General features: G+C 43.2%; 1 protein-coding gene across 1 annotated transcript in view; it reads left to right on the top strand.

Annotated features, from left to right (window-relative positions):
- Positions 1-850: 850 nt before the first annotated feature.
- Positions 851-15,469, top strand: part of ESR1 (estrogen receptor 1) — a 282,918-nt gene continuing 268,299 nt past the window's right edge. The window contains exon 1 of the mRNA XM_063124534.1: positions 851-917. The gene's annotated coding sequence lies outside the window, so the exon portion shown is untranslated. The remainder of the gene's footprint in view (positions 918-15,469) is intronic.

Genomic DNA, 15,469 nt, shown 5'->3' with positions numbered 1-15,469 from the left:
TTTTATGTTTTGACAGCCTCACAGAATATTAGTCCATCTCTACATTTAATATATAGGTGAGCCAAAAGATATATTTTTTTAAGTTTTAAATCATTTTTTTAAAATGATCATTTTCTCCTTTACAGAATGTGCAGACAGTTTGTTAGCTTATTTTCTGCATCACAGGTTCTATTTATGTCCAAGGCAAACTTAAATGGCTGTATCAAATTTCAGGCAGAAATGAGAAGATCATGTGACAGATGGGAAGGGTTTAGGAATTGGCAGGAAATTAATCCCTTTCAGGGCCACTTCAAGCAAATATTGTACTCCTCATTAGTAGGAGAGTTGAGGGTAATGAAGAGGCAATAAAATATATTCCCCTCCAAGGGATGTGTAGGCTTGCATATCACTTTAACCTATCTCTGCTAGCATTTGGGGGTATGCACCTCCATTCTAATAAATATTCAGCAGTATGCATTTCCAATTAATACATTTTAAAGAATCAAACTGCTTCATAATTTATAGCATTAGAAGAGTAATTCAGCTGGACTACGTTAGGATTTTCCTGGCAAATGAATAACACTGTCAACATATCCTCCTCATAGATCTCTAAGCTGCAGCCATTAAGTTAAAAATTAAGCTGTATAGTGTAGAGAGAGAAATTGAGAAAATGGGATTCACTGTGCTCTTTGGGTATGTGATAGATTTTCCATCTTCAAGCATATGGTGGTGCTAGTACTTTATTTTTCAGTCATTGCATTTCTTCATCTGACGGTTGTATCAGCTTCCTAGTTACTGCCAGAAAGTAGATCTCATCATAGCTCAAAATACAAGCACGCATGCAGCAGAAACCACTCAATGCGAAAGACATTTTAATATCTCTTGCTCCTGCTTTTGACTCAAAATTAGAAGATTGGCTGATACTCAATCCTGTCAAAGTAGGTAAACATCTTTCCTTCTTTCTTGGATGTTTGTGGTATTTATATTTTTTAAAAAGGAAAAGAAAGAAAAACTGGCTATAACTTAACTGCAGACCGAAGAGTTGTTTGTGTAGTATATGTAATTACTCCATCTTCTCATAATTGCTGAATGCATCCAAAGATTGTGTGTCCCCCCCCACCCTATGGTTGATTATGTTTTCTGGAATTTTTGTCTCTGCTGTGGAAAACTGACATCTGGAGCAGTAATCATTTCGGATGTAGAAAAAAGTGCTTCCTTTTCCACAGAGCAGGAATAACAGCCTGTCTTCAGTACTTTGGCTTATATACTACAAATCTCACTTGGTTGAAGTGCTATATTGTAGGGATACCTGTTGGAATCACACAGATCTTTCCATTCAATTATTTATGAATGAAGCCAGAAACAAATGTACTGCTTTGGTCTTCAGGGAGTGTGTGTGTGTGTGTGTGCGCGCGTGTGTAAAAATATCTTTAAGTACATCAGGCCATATGCTGTTGGCGGCAAGACAATCTTTCAGCTGCCAAATAAATTTATTTACTTTTCTGTTTCGTTGGCATTAAATACTTTCCAGGAGAGGTTTAGAATGAAAAGTGTAGCATGTAAGCGGGCCGCTAATCTAAATCCTCTGGCTTAGCCTGACAAGTAATCCAAGTTTCTTTTACCTGAAAGCTCTCGATTCAGTTTAAGCATAATCAGTGTGACTTTGTGTATTTGACAGTTTCTCACTTGGCTGCCAAAAATTCAAATAGCTCCAAGGGCAAAAGCTATTCGGTCTACAGGGTCAAGTTGGGAATTACTTGCACAACTTCATATTAAAGAAGGCTGTGTTGTCTTAAATCTGTATAAAGATCATGAGAGTGAATGCCTTTAAAATGCTTTTGGAAGGAGGGCTGAGTTTGTTGTCTGGATAAACATGTATAGGATTGTTCTGTAAGTCAGTACACAAAGAGAAGATGCAACACTAGTTTTATTTTAAAATGCTTCTTTACAAGTTACTAGCATTTGGGGGGGAAGAAAGATACAGAACTAGGTTGGAATTCTGGTGTGTAATCCTGTTCAGTTCAATGACAATTCAAGTTTGTAAATAAACCGATACTTTTAAGAAAAATCTGACATTTGCTTTAAAAACTGACATGTTTATTTTTGTAAAAATACTGATTTGGATAATTTTGTAAAAAAATCTGTTCAGTTTTCAGTAGTGGAATTAATATACATTTTAATCCCATGCAGCACTTTCTGTCCCTTTCCTTTATCAAATTGCTCCAGGGTGAATTCTTTCACCAGGCTTAGCTCAACCATCTGCACCACTGTGCCACGTGGGAACGAAGATTTTGCTGTAATGTTTGGGACAATGCATGGGGAAAATGTTTGTCCTGCATGGGCTCAACAGCTCCTTGAGATGAAGAAAAAAGTACTGCTGGCCATACTGCACAGAAGGCTCCTTGAAAACCACTGATTCATTTTGGAGGCTGGCCATATAACACAATAATTAGACACATTTTGCAAGAAAACCTTTAGATTAACTTTTTGGTTTTTAAGTGGGACAGGCAGGCCTTTGTCAGTGATACATAAACTCTTATTCATCAGAAGCTATTACATGTATATTTGCTACATAAAAGCTGTCTCAAACCAGGTCAGACCACTTGTCCATTTAGCACAATATGGGGCCTTGCTAGACCTGGTGGAAAATTCAGGGGAGAGGAGGGGAGACCTCGCGTTATGAATAACGCGAGATCTCGCCCTTATTCACACAGGAGCTGCGACGAGCTCTGTAGGAGAGCCGTTGCGGCCGCCATTTTTTTATTCTTAAAGTGGCAGCAGCAGCGCAGGAGCCAGGAAAGGTAAGTAGTTAAAAAAAACCAATCTCCTTCCCACCCCCATCCGCAATCTCCCCTCCCCGGCCCTGTTCTCCTTTCCCCCGTCCGTGATCTCCCCCAGCCCCGTTCTTCCCCTGTTTGCCCCCCAGCCCCATTTTCCTTCCCCCGCCTGCCCCCCACCCGCGATGTCCAATCCCCGCCTGATGTCCCCTGCCCACAATTCCCCCCGATATCCCTAGGCCGCGATTCCCCCTGATGTCCCTGGGCCGCGATTCCCCCTGATGTCCCTGGGCCGCGATTCCCCCCGATGTCCCTGGGCCGCGATTCCCCCCAATCTCCCCGCCCTACGTTTCCCCCCCCCATGTCCCCACCATAGCCCTGATGGCCGCAGCACTCCTGTGGAGTGCTGTGGCCCATCCACCACTTTTCCCAGCTACTCGGGAGTAAATCTGGTAGCTGGGAAAAGCGGCAGACCTGGCTACACACCTGTGGTCTCGGGCTCAGCCCGAGACCGCAGGAAAATCCAGGCCTGAAGTGGTGCCGGTTACCCCGGGCCCAGGGAGGGTTCACCCCTGCCTGAGCCCAGGATACCCTGTGTGTCATCTGGACACATAGAATCATAGAATCATAGAATCATAGAATAGCAGAGTTGGAAGGGGCCTACAAGGCCATCGAGTCCAACCCCCTGCTCAATGCAGGAATCCACCCTAAAGCATCCCTGACAGATGGTTGTCCAGCTGCCTCTAGAGGTGAGCCCGGGGCTCGCACTGGGCTAAAGCCCTGTCTAGGAAGGCCCATTGTCTAATTTGATTATTTGTTTTAACTGACGATGCCAGTGGTTGAACCTAGGACTTTCTGCCTGCAAAGCAAGTGTTCTGGCACTGAGCTGTGGGCCCTCCCTTAAAGGGACTTTGTTTCAGTTTTGTGTACTAATTGCATCCAGATGACTCTAACTGGGAAAGTGGATTGACTGCTTCAGCACTTGTGGTCCCTGCGGTCCAGATGTGCAAAGTGCTTTAGCTCACATTGATCTTTTATTTGGCCTAGCCAGGACTTCTGTAGAACCATCACAGGCATGTAGATCCACATGGATATTGGGGAGAAAGTATTTCTCCAAATCTCTTCTCATGCTCCTGGTCAAGTACTAGACCTGTCATTGCTCTGCTGCTGGCATTGAAAGTTTGTTTACTTGGTTGTAACAATAAAATGACCACTGTAGTTTTTCTTTACTATTATTCCATTTATATTTCTCAAATGTTACCAACCTGTCTTGTGGATGTTGCATTTGTTCCTGTCAAAGAAACGAAAGTAGTTAAATGTCTGAAAGAAGCATAACTCAGACAGCAGTTCATTCTGTTACGCTGCCAGATAATGTGTACGTGCTGCTTAATCATATAGAAACAGTCTAGAAATGGTCAAATGACCCTTACTTTGGTTTAGAAACAGTTTAAATGAATTTGATTATTGACCCAGATCTCTAAACTATTCATGTGCATTTTAGTTATCTGAAATATTTAGATAACTGTGACTTGAGCTCTGCTCTCCACTCAGCCACTTCATACTGTTTCATGTTATTTATCGGAGGCAGAGAGGGTGGCCAAAAGGACCCAGTTCGCAGCAAGGAGGCTACATGATGCTGCAGAGAAGTTCTTCCAGCTCCCACCCATGTGCAGTGTGTTCATAGAAGCTACTCCAGGCAGGTATCTTTTCAGGTATCTCAAATTGATTGTCATGCCCCTGCTAGAGGAATCCTCCTCAGAGGAGGAAGCAGAGCCCCCAGAAACCAGGGAGACACTACATCAAGTACTGGCACCAGACCAGGAGGAGCCTGGGCCTGCGGAGGAGACGGCTCCAGGTCCTTCCCTGACACAGGGAGGGGACTCTGAGCAAACTCCTGACCCCCAGGAGTGTCGTCGCCTCAAGTGACAAGCCAGTAGGCCTCCTGTAAGAAGGAGTGCTCGGTTGCCAAAACGGTCTCTTAGGGAGAAAGCAACTCCTCCTCAGTAGGGCTCCGGCCAGAGAACTCTGATGGGGCTCAGCAGCCTTTGTGAATAAAAGCCAGCAGTGACAGCTTGCTGGTTGCTGGAAACAGCATCTCACTGGCTTCTCTTGCCTTGTCTCCTGATCTGCCTTGTTCCTGAACCTCTGTGCTATGAACTTGGACCTCTGCTTGACTCTGCTACCAGATTATGTATGTACTGGACTGACTCACTGTGCTTGACCCTTTGACTGTTTGATCACTCCTGCTTTGCCTGACTCTATATATTGGACCGATTGCCTGTGCCTTGACCCTGTGCCTGTTATCTGGACTACTTCTGCATTTGTCTGAACTTAAAACTTGTCTGCTGGAACATCGGTCTGGGGTATTAGTTGGCCTTGTGGTCAGCTGAATAACTAAGAATGTTACAGCCAGCACAGAACATTGATCTGATTTTACTAGACATAGAAATCCAGCTGGAAACTCAAATTGGCATCTCCAAAGGAGCCTTAAAATAGCAAAATAGCTGCGCTGGTCCATGAGATGCACAGTTAAGCAATATCTTAATTAGCACCAATGAAAAGATTCCGCAAGATTTCAAGTACTACAGAACTCTTCCTCACACTAGGCAGTTAAAAACAAAAATGGGATGGTGGAAGAACAGAGAAGTCCAAAAATTTAGCCATATGTCCCAATATTAGGGACCCCATTTCTGAAAACATAAAGGCCAACTATAATTCAGATCTGTATCTTGCACTGGGCAAAACACACAGGGGTTCCTGGGTAGGCAGAGGGGAGAAGTAAAAAAGAAATATGCAAGTCTTTATAAGAGCAAAATGCATGACCTGAAATTAATCTCTGGCCTTTATGTTTTCAGAAATGCTTCTTTATCCCAGAATGCTAGGTTTAATCTGCTACCTGCAAGATACCAGTAACTATTTCATTCTGTCTGCAATCTCCATTTTGAGACTGGTTTGGAACTGCAATCTGATGGTCACAAATCTTGCTTAGTTTTTGCACTTTTCCGTTCTTTCCATATCCCATTTTTAAACGACCTAGCCTTATGAAGGTGGCATTTTAGTTGGTTCTAATAAAGGTATTACCCAACTGTAGTTGAGAGTAACAAAAGAACATGCTCTATTTGCACACATTGGACCAAAATTGTGCCCTTTAAATGTCACTCTTCATCTCCTGTTTTGCTTTTGCATTCTCTATGGATTTATTGTTTTGCATGATTTGGCCCAAAGTGCCAAAATGTTAAAATCAGAAAAGTTTATTGAGATTCTAATGAATTTTTTTTACCAAGGCCAGAAAACAAGAAACATCACACAGTAAACATACTCTGGCGCTGATCATGTCTTATTGAAACCCTGTTGCAGGTATTAATGTCTGAGTATGTATTTTCATCTGTGTTTCTTGTGGTTTGTCTGGTTAGTCCATGGTGGGAGGTACTGCCTTTGGCTCTGATGGTTTAACAGACCTACTTCCCTTTGTACAACAAATCAAAATGATAAAAACAATATTATTAAAATGTTTTTAAAAAGCAATAAAACATTAAAAGCACCATCATTGCTAAAGAGGTCCCAGGGCATGGTCTGAAGGCATATGATGCAGCCACCTTGCAGAAGCTCAGTGGATCTGCTCTGTACAAAAATACAAATTTAAAAGATGAGTCTTGTCACCTTTTCTAAAAGCAGAGAGGATGGAGACTAGTCATAGCTCTGAGGGAGTATATTCCACACTTTTGGAGCAATACAGGGGTCAAAGTTTTCTCACAAGGAACAGAAAGAACAAGAGCCAGTAAAAATATAAGAAGAGCTGTGTTGTTTCAGAGCAAAGGCCTGTCTAGTCACACTGGCCAACCAGATGCCTATGGGGATCCCACAAACAGAACATGAACACAATAGCACCCTTCCAGTTGTGTTCCCCAGCAACTGCCTCCGATACTGGGCAGGTACCTCCAAGGTTCAGTGGTATCTCCTCTACAGTGCTCTCAAGAATTAACCCAGCCAGGCGATCCAGAAGGAAACCTAGGTTGATAGTGATGAAAGCAATCAAGAGGTTCAGGAGAACTAATAGGCCACACTCTCGCAATTCATTTCTCAGTATAGGTCACCCACAAAGCAGTCCCCACCTCATATCACAGCATGATATTCTTACTCTCAATTTCCCAGAGTGTATTATTTTTAGATATAATTTTTAACGGAATATTTCCTTTACAAGCAAGTTATTATTAGCAATGGAAAGCCAAAAGGTCCAGAAGAACTAACAAGGTCCAGAAGAACTAACTAATGTAGGTCATCAGCCAGGGCAACCAAAGCAGTTTCAGTCTTGTATCATGCCCAAAAACTCCATTGAAGGGTCCAGTTAATCAGTATTATCCAAACACAACTGGAGTTCCGAGACCACCACATTCCTGATCACCTTAGCTAAAAACAGTATGTTAGAGACTGGGCTATAATTTCTCATGTCCCAGGAAGGGCATGAGTCGAGTAAGGAGTTGGTAGCCTCCAGCTCTCCAGACATCTTGCCAATGTTCTTGAGACTTATCTCCAGTATCAGAGGGAGTATGTCTATGTACACCAGTTGCTGGGGAACATGAGTGGGAAGATGGTGTTGCACTCATGTCCTGCTTGTGGGTTTCCCGTCAACAGCTTGTTGGCCACTGTGAGAAAATGCTGGACTAGATGGATCCTTGGTCTGATCCAGCATAACTCTTCTTATGGTCTTATCTAAAAGCTGAAGGGAATCCAACACAACTGGACAAGCAATTGCGAAGTCACCACACCAACTGACCTGCCCCGATACTGGAGTCCAAATCGAGACAGATCCTTGTAATTTTATCATTATTATTTATTATTTATCTGCCAAAAAAGAAGCAAATTGCTCACAGCAAGCTCACCTTCTTTCTTCACTGCCCTCATTGCCATGGAGTAGATCTCCAAATGGATTCTAGCCTCGATTTGGTCTGATTCATCCTGAGCTTTTCTCCATACTTCCTATTTCATTGCCCTCATTGCCCTGTTAACGCTGCTCTAGAAGAATCAGCATTCCAGTCTGTCCATGGTAATCAAAACAAAGTCAAAATGAGTAAAATATTGTTTTAAAGCAAAAGGGAAATTTGCAGTTATAATAAGGTAACTTCTGCAGTAATTTTTTCTGCTATATGTTAAGAATCACTTAACACAGGTTAACATTTAGAATAAGGATTTCAGGAGAAGCAATTTTCCTACTACTGTTGTATCACAGGAAAAGAGCAGATCTGTGAAAAGGCAAGATTCTAAATATTGTAACTGATGGGAGGAGCTCTATCTGCTGACAAAACTACATGACAGGTCAACATGATTTCCAGGCACTATGATTTGATTTCTTATTCTCACTAGAGTAGTCCATAGACTGTTGTGGCATTCCTCAATTTCCTGGAGGATTCTGTGTTATATGTAAATTTAACGGACTATTTCCCATACAAGCAACAAGTTATTATTGGGCATGGAAATTGACAATGAATTAATTAACACCAAATCAGAGAGTTCATAGTAAGACAAACCCACCTTTCCACCTCCAAATCTCCCTATTTGCAGGCAGAGAAAGAGTTCTGTTATATCCTATGCATAGGTACCCACTCATAGGGGCAAGGGGATGCAACTGCCCTACCCCCCACACACCCCAGGATTCCAGTCTGATGTCATTCTGAGATCAACAACAGAGCTGCTGTGCGGCACCTGTATGGTTTGCCTCTACTTTGAGTTTCCAGTGACACAGCCAAGGCTCAGGACAGGATAGTTGGCATTTTAGGGAAATGCAGATGGGGCTCTGAAATTGATTCGAGCAGCAGTGCAGTTCATTAAGGTTTAGAATGGGTTGTTGTGGTGCACACACACACACACATTTAAGAGTGCGTTTTAGCTCTTGTAGGAGGCCCATGTTGAACCTCTTCCCAGCTCTGTCTTAGTGTTGGCCTTGGAGCTGAGGAAGTGTGCAATGCAGCTCCACAGGAGTTAGTGTTCTCTCATTTATTGCAGAAATAAAGAAACCTCTCGTGAAGGTACTTGGAAGGGCCATTGCAGGGATGAAGGGAGTCATGGAAAGAACTGAGGTTTTCAGCGGTGGGTGGAAGGACATTGTCTGAACACCATTTCTACCCAATGAGAAACAACAGAGGGGTAGTTCTGGTGTACAAATTTCGCAGAGGCTCAATCGACCTATCTTAGAAGACCTGGTGCTCAGGCCTTATCACTGCTCAGTAACCAGATCTACCAGAAATGGTGGACCATTTTTCTCTGATGCTATTAGGGCTTTTAAAAATGTGCAACCATACACGCAATGTACAGTTCAAGAAAAAAAATTAATTTACCTATCTCTTTCATAACAATAATTTTGGAAGTATAATCAAACTTACGTTTCATTTAGGCTACAATTCTTTCCTTGGTTTCATGTGCTAGGTATTATTTATTTCAATGGGCCAAATCACATATAACTGGAGTAATATCAACAAGATTAAATGTTCTGAAATGCTTTGCCTGGCTCAAAACTGAAGTTTCACTCTAAGCAACAAATTAATTATCTATACATTTTGCAATTTATTAAGCAAAGTAACATTACACCAAATAACAGAACTCTATAAATCATATGTAAAAATGTTTGCTACTTGGCAGATAACATTCTGTTTTAATGTTCTACATATCTTTTCTTATTATAGAAGGATATGGGAGCTGAATTTTCTTTTTAAGAGCAAACGTGAAGATGCTCAAGCCAACTATGAGCAAATCATTCTTGGCAAATGTATTTTTGGGTGGTGTATTCAATGGATGAACCCAGATACTCAGGACAATCAGATTCAGTATAGCCCCAGAACCAGACAGATGTGATTTAAGCTTTGGAAAGCTTAGATGTAGTTGTAATATATATATCTTCTTTAGCTGAGTCAACCCAGAGGTAGGAAAGAGTTCAAGTGATTCCTAATATGCAATTAGAATATAAAAACACTGACTTACTCTGTTCACTATAAATTGAGGTGTCTGGGGACATTTTTAATGAATATCTCCCTTCATCCTACCAGATATATCAAAAGCTAATATTGTAGACAACTTTGTCATAAAACATTTTACTGAATCTTCTTCCTTAGAAAAATAATGGTCAGGCAAACTTTGATGAGTAAGACATTAAGAAGTTTAGAATAAAAATGCACCATAACTGTTTGTAGAGCATATGATCTGAATGCATTTGACCATTGATTTGTGTCCTAAAGGTCGCCTTTGGGAGCTTGAGATGCAGGAAAGCTACTTTCCCAAGCCCTGACAGTACTGGGCTTGGCTTGGGATAATGCATCTCGTTGTGTCTGAAAACAGTAAGTTCTAAACAGCTACTCAGATAGGAGAAACTCTTAGGACTAAGAGATACATGCAGCAGTGCCCTGCTGTCATTTCCTTCCTTCCTTCCTTCCTTCCTTCCTTCCTTCCTTTCTTTCTTTCCCTTTCTCCTTCTATGTCCCTTTGTTGCTCATCGCAGTTTTCCTGGGCAATTATGCTCCTTCCTCTTGGAACTGTAAGACAGGACATGGGCTGTGGGGTACTCTCAGGGCTACAGTCAACTGTAAGCATGGTTGGGCACTTGCCATGGGGGCCCAACATCCCATCAGACAAGAGCCCCCTGGACATGCTCCTTTTCTTGCAATATACTTGTTCATCTGATTCTTGCTCTGGCTCAAGCAGCAGTGATGGTGAAGGAATCAGACCCACTGAGGGAGGAGGCCATTGAGGGTGCCTTGCCCAAGGGCACACAGAAACCTGGAGCCAGCACTGCCTAAGCTATTCATGGTACAACCAGGTAAAAAGTGAAAAAAACAGCTGATTCAGATACCACCTAGTTTCTCTTTTGGATGACCTGTCACATTTATATGATTCGGCTCAATGCTAAAGTAATACTGGAATATTTATCAATTGAATGATAACCTTCTACATTGCAATGCATGATGAAGAAACCTGTGTTTTAAGGTGATTTCACAACATCACATTCATTTGCAGAAGAAGAGACAAAGCACTCCTAGAATATTCTTAAGAAACTCTTGCAGGTGTGTAGTTTTCTGCCTGGAAAGAGCATCACAAAAGAGATCTTTCCAGTCAGCAGATCTGCTGTAGCCCTTCATGAGCAACAGATCCACACACTGCATAGGATATAATGACATAGGGAAGGGAGGATCTCTTTAAAAATATATTTGCTTTTCCATAACAAAACCTAGAGTTGTAACCCTAATCAGTGACTCTACTTTGGATAGTGTGCAAACTGCACCAGCAATTTCCAGAAATATCCTTTGGGGTGGGGAGATCTGGGGCAGTCTGACTTACCACCAAATTAGACAAAAATGATTGAATTCAAACAAAGTGTTTTTGACTTCAGGGTTCATCCAATTTCTCCAGCCTAACTGATCCAGGTCTAATGCCCTAAATCAGTTTTGGCTGGTAACATGAAACAAACCCTGAAGGTTAAAGTCTTGAAGAGCAAAATCAATGATACATGGGAAAAAGAATCAGATGGACAAAGATCTATGAAATTATGCAGTTCATTTCCAGGTTAAATGGACCCCTGCTCTCCTAAGTTAATTTTTTTCTGGCTGCCTTATTAAATGTCTTTTGCAACTCTAAATTATCTTTTACGTCTTGAACATCTCATACTCCTGGTCCTAGGTCTAGATAATTAATTATTTGTTTCAATAGAACATTTTTGTTGCAGTTTGAACTGGAAGCATGCCTTCCCTGGTCCAGATTGGGAATGTAGTGTGCGGGGAGGGGGGGAGGCAAAAGGTTAAAGCCCCTCTCAACGAGCTAGGACCCTGATCCAGATCAGCAGCCCCTCCGGCCATTTGTATGTGGGGGAGGGGTAACGTTGCACTCAGGATCAGAGCTGTGCAATAAAGGTCAGGTGTAGTTTGGTTCTAATTCAACTTATTCTTTGAAACTCTCTAGATATGTGTGGATTTGGTTATTATTCATCACTTAGGGCTTTGCTAGACCTGCCGGCTTACGACGGCAGGGAGGCGGGGCCGAGGCGCGCTAACGTTAGCGCGCCTCCCCCAGGCTTCCACACGCACGACGCGCAGGGACGTCGAGTCCCTGTGGCGTCCGCCATTTTTTTTGTGTTTGTTAAAGGGGCCGGGTGCGGCCTGAAGACGGCGGACTGGTAAGTCCGGTTTTTTGGGGTTATTTTTATGGGGGGGGAAGGATGGCAGGGTGGGAGGCACGGGGGCAGGGCGGGTGCGATCGCGCCGCTTGCCTGCTTGCTCGGGCGGCGCGCGGCGCGATCGCACCCGCCCTGCCCCCGTGCCACCCACCCTGCCATCCTTCGCCCTCCCCTCTCTTCCCCCCCCCGGGCCGATGGGCACAGCGCTCGTATGAACGCTGTGCCAGGCAGGTCTGCGGCTTTTCGCGGCTACTCGTGAGTAAGCGAGTAGCCGCAAAAAGCCGCGGAAGTCCCTAGACGTTCCCCAGCTCCGGCCTGAGGCCGGAGCTGGGGAAAAGGCGTGCCATAAGCGAATTCGCTTATGGCGCATTGGAGGAGGCCTCAGCGCGGCCTGCCTCCGGATTCCCCTGTGCGTTATCTGGACGCACAGCAGGGAAACCGGGTCGGAAGGCGCACTAAGGCCTCGTCTAGCAAGGCCCCTAATCAAATGATACTTGTGGGGCTTCTTTACTCTTACCTGCTGTTAACCCACTCCGAATCTTTTATTTCTTGTGTTTATCATCTTGGAACTTCTTCTCTGTCAATGTCTTTCTGACATGCACATAGGCAGCAACCAGATCAGAGAGGTAAGACAGGCAAGAGAAGCAGGCTCAAGATATTTTGCTGCCTGAGGCAGAGCAACAAATCTTACCCTCCCCTCCCCCATAAAATCAAGATTCATAGTACCTAAGACTGGTAAAGGGTTTTGTTTTGTTTATTGGCACCTGAGGCATCAAATCCCAGCAGCACCATTTTCCCCTCCCAGGCAGAAAAAGTACAACAACAATGTATTAAATAACCAACATTTTGCTGCCTTTTCATGGCACTTAAAATCAGCTGCCTGATGTGACTGTTTTCTCCGGCCTAATGAAAGGGCCCTTGAGTGGCCTGTGCATTTTTCTTCCTCGTGTAATGCTTCTTCATGTAAAGAGCAGATTCCCCCTTCTTTATAGGTGAATGGGGCAGATATATGCCCCAGTCACCTATGTGATGCCGCTTTGCTTGCTGATTCCCTTAAATCCCTGTAGCATTGCTGCCGCAAGGCTGCATCAATAGACACACACAGCAGGAGTGTGTGGCCAGGAAAAACTGCAGCAGCATTGTCAGCCAGCAGGAATGGGGAGGGAATGGAAAACCATGAAAATCCTTCTTCTTTTTTTAGTGGTGGTGGGGCAACTTCACGCAACTTTGAAAACCTCTAGCAGCGCAGATGTGCTGCTACAGGTCATTTAATTCCTTCATTATATTTCATAACTGCCTTACTTTCCCCAGATTATCATATCACCATGGTGGTCATTCCTCTAGGTTTGTCAAGCCCGCCCCATGCCCTTCATTCAAGCCCGCCCCATGCCCTTCACTGCTTATTCTGCACTGATCCGCCCCTAGTGACGCCCACTTTCTTAACCTGAACTGAAGGCACCACTGACAGACAAAGAAACTAGCTAGTGACATTGGAACAAATGAAAGAGTCGTGGTAAAACGACACTTAGAAAAAGTGCAGTTTCACAAGGAAAAGCCCAATGTGGCTGCATCATTTAAACAATGGGGCACAGCCTCGATGGGGGTATATAGGGCATACAGACAAGCTGCTGAGTCTTTTCTATCAAGCTGCATTTAAGGGAAACAGCAGTTGCTTCTTCATGCCAACAGAGAGAGGTGTTGGTTTGGTTAATAACCAAAGAAAGCCTTAACTGCCTGAAGAAATTGCCCACAAATGCAGATACCCCATCCACCTTGTCCTTGGGGATGCCTACATGGCTGCAGTTTGCTGCTGCGGTATAAACCCCACACTTTTGCTCCATCGGGGTAGCAGTGGCTAATCCTGATGCTACAGTGAAAGCGCAGGGTTTCTGGTGGCTGGGCCCTGCCCTTGCCTTCTGCCTTCAGTGACCAATCAGGGGTTGCCATCCACCCAGCCATGCCTCCTCATTGAGAATGGAGTGTGATTAGACAGCTGAAGGGCCATGTTCACTGTGCTCCATCCTGAAATGTCAGGCTAAGTCCCTGACTTTTAAAAAGTGGGGCTTCTCTGGAAAGCCCCGAGGTGGCTCCGCAGTGGCGGCTGCATCGTATAACTGATGCAGTGCCAGTGTGGAACTACCTCGGCGCTTCCAGAATGTTTAGATAGCCCCCTTGTAAATCTGTCCATTTGTACTTGCCAGTTTTGAAGATTCCTGAATATGATCTGAAATGTTTCACTCTCCTTATCTTTTATTGGTAAGGAGTTAAATTGTGGCTGCTTTGAACTTGGATCCAAATGTGTTACTATTTGAAAGATTGGGCAATACAGTGAACAGTCTTCTTTTATATTGTTGGAGCATATGAAAGTCTTTGAATGAAGAGGAAAGGTTTATGGCTGAAAGTACAGTCTTAAAAGAAAACAAACGGTGTGATTGGTGATATGTATATTGAGCTTAATTGTTTCTGGTAAGTAATGAGAAAGCATTGTAGCAGTTTCCTTCCTTTTGTTATTTAGTTACATTGGCCATTTATACATTGCCCAAAAAGAGAAAACACATCACCCAAAGAGGACAAAAGAGGACACACATTTCCATAAAAGTTGCCTATGCTAATTTATATGCATAATCACAAATATAAAAATAAATTAGCCATTTATAAATGACTGTAATTTAAATAGTATTGCAATGCATCTCACTATAGTGGAGAAGACTGTGATGAGATGTGTATGATGCTCACTCTGCTGTTAATGGTGATATTGATGGTCAACATCAAGGCTGCTGCTCTCCTATGTTTGATTGATTGATTGATTGATATATATATATATATATATATATATATATATATATATATATAAATAGAGAGAGAGAGAGAGAGCCAATAAAGTGTATACATTCAATAAATAAATAAATACCTGCCTAAATGAGAAAATTTTTAACATATAGTAAAACACTCTAAGAGAGACTAAGGTGGTGATATGCAGGCCTGTATTTGAAGGACTGCCAGAGGACCATTTTCTATTGAAAGGTATCCTATATTTGAAGAGCTATTCAGTCCAAGTCTGGTTTAAAGATGTCTATCTGAAGGAAGAGCTGGGAATAGAAAAAGGCCTATCCATCAGATCTTAAAGTGCAGGTGGGTTAGTAGGAGAGGAGTACATGAGGCTGTGATTTGTGTGTTATTTTGCTCCTAACTTTGTTTCTTTTCTTTTGTTACATCTTGTCTCTTTCTATTCATATAATTTGGGCTTAGAGGATAACTTTGCTCCCTTTCGGTCCAAGTTGATGGGAAACAGGTGACAAGCAATTCCAGAGGTAGTTCATGAAACTGCCTGAAAGCCTTTGCTGATCAGTTTGCTGGGGGTGCAGAGTCCAAGGTAGCTGGTTTCACGTCTGTCAGTTGCCTGCTGAATCATGGGGGGGGGGGGAGGTGAGAATCTGACTGCAGGGCTAGCATTAACACCTGGTATCCACAGGCAGCTTCCAAGGGCTCCGGGCTCTAAAATGGACCACAGCTCCAGACTCTAGACTCACCTTAATTTTTTGTTATGCCCAGCACATTG

This window comes from Elgaria multicarinata, chromosome 4 (assembly GCF_023053635.1).
Source record: "Elgaria multicarinata webbii isolate HBS135686 ecotype San Diego chromosome 4, rElgMul1.1.pri, whole genome shotgun sequence".
NCBI lineage: Eukaryota > Metazoa > Chordata > Lepidosauria > Squamata > Anguidae > Elgaria > Elgaria multicarinata.
The sequence above is the reverse complement of the archived record's forward strand: the minus strand, read 5'-3'. Positions and strand labels throughout refer to the sequence as shown.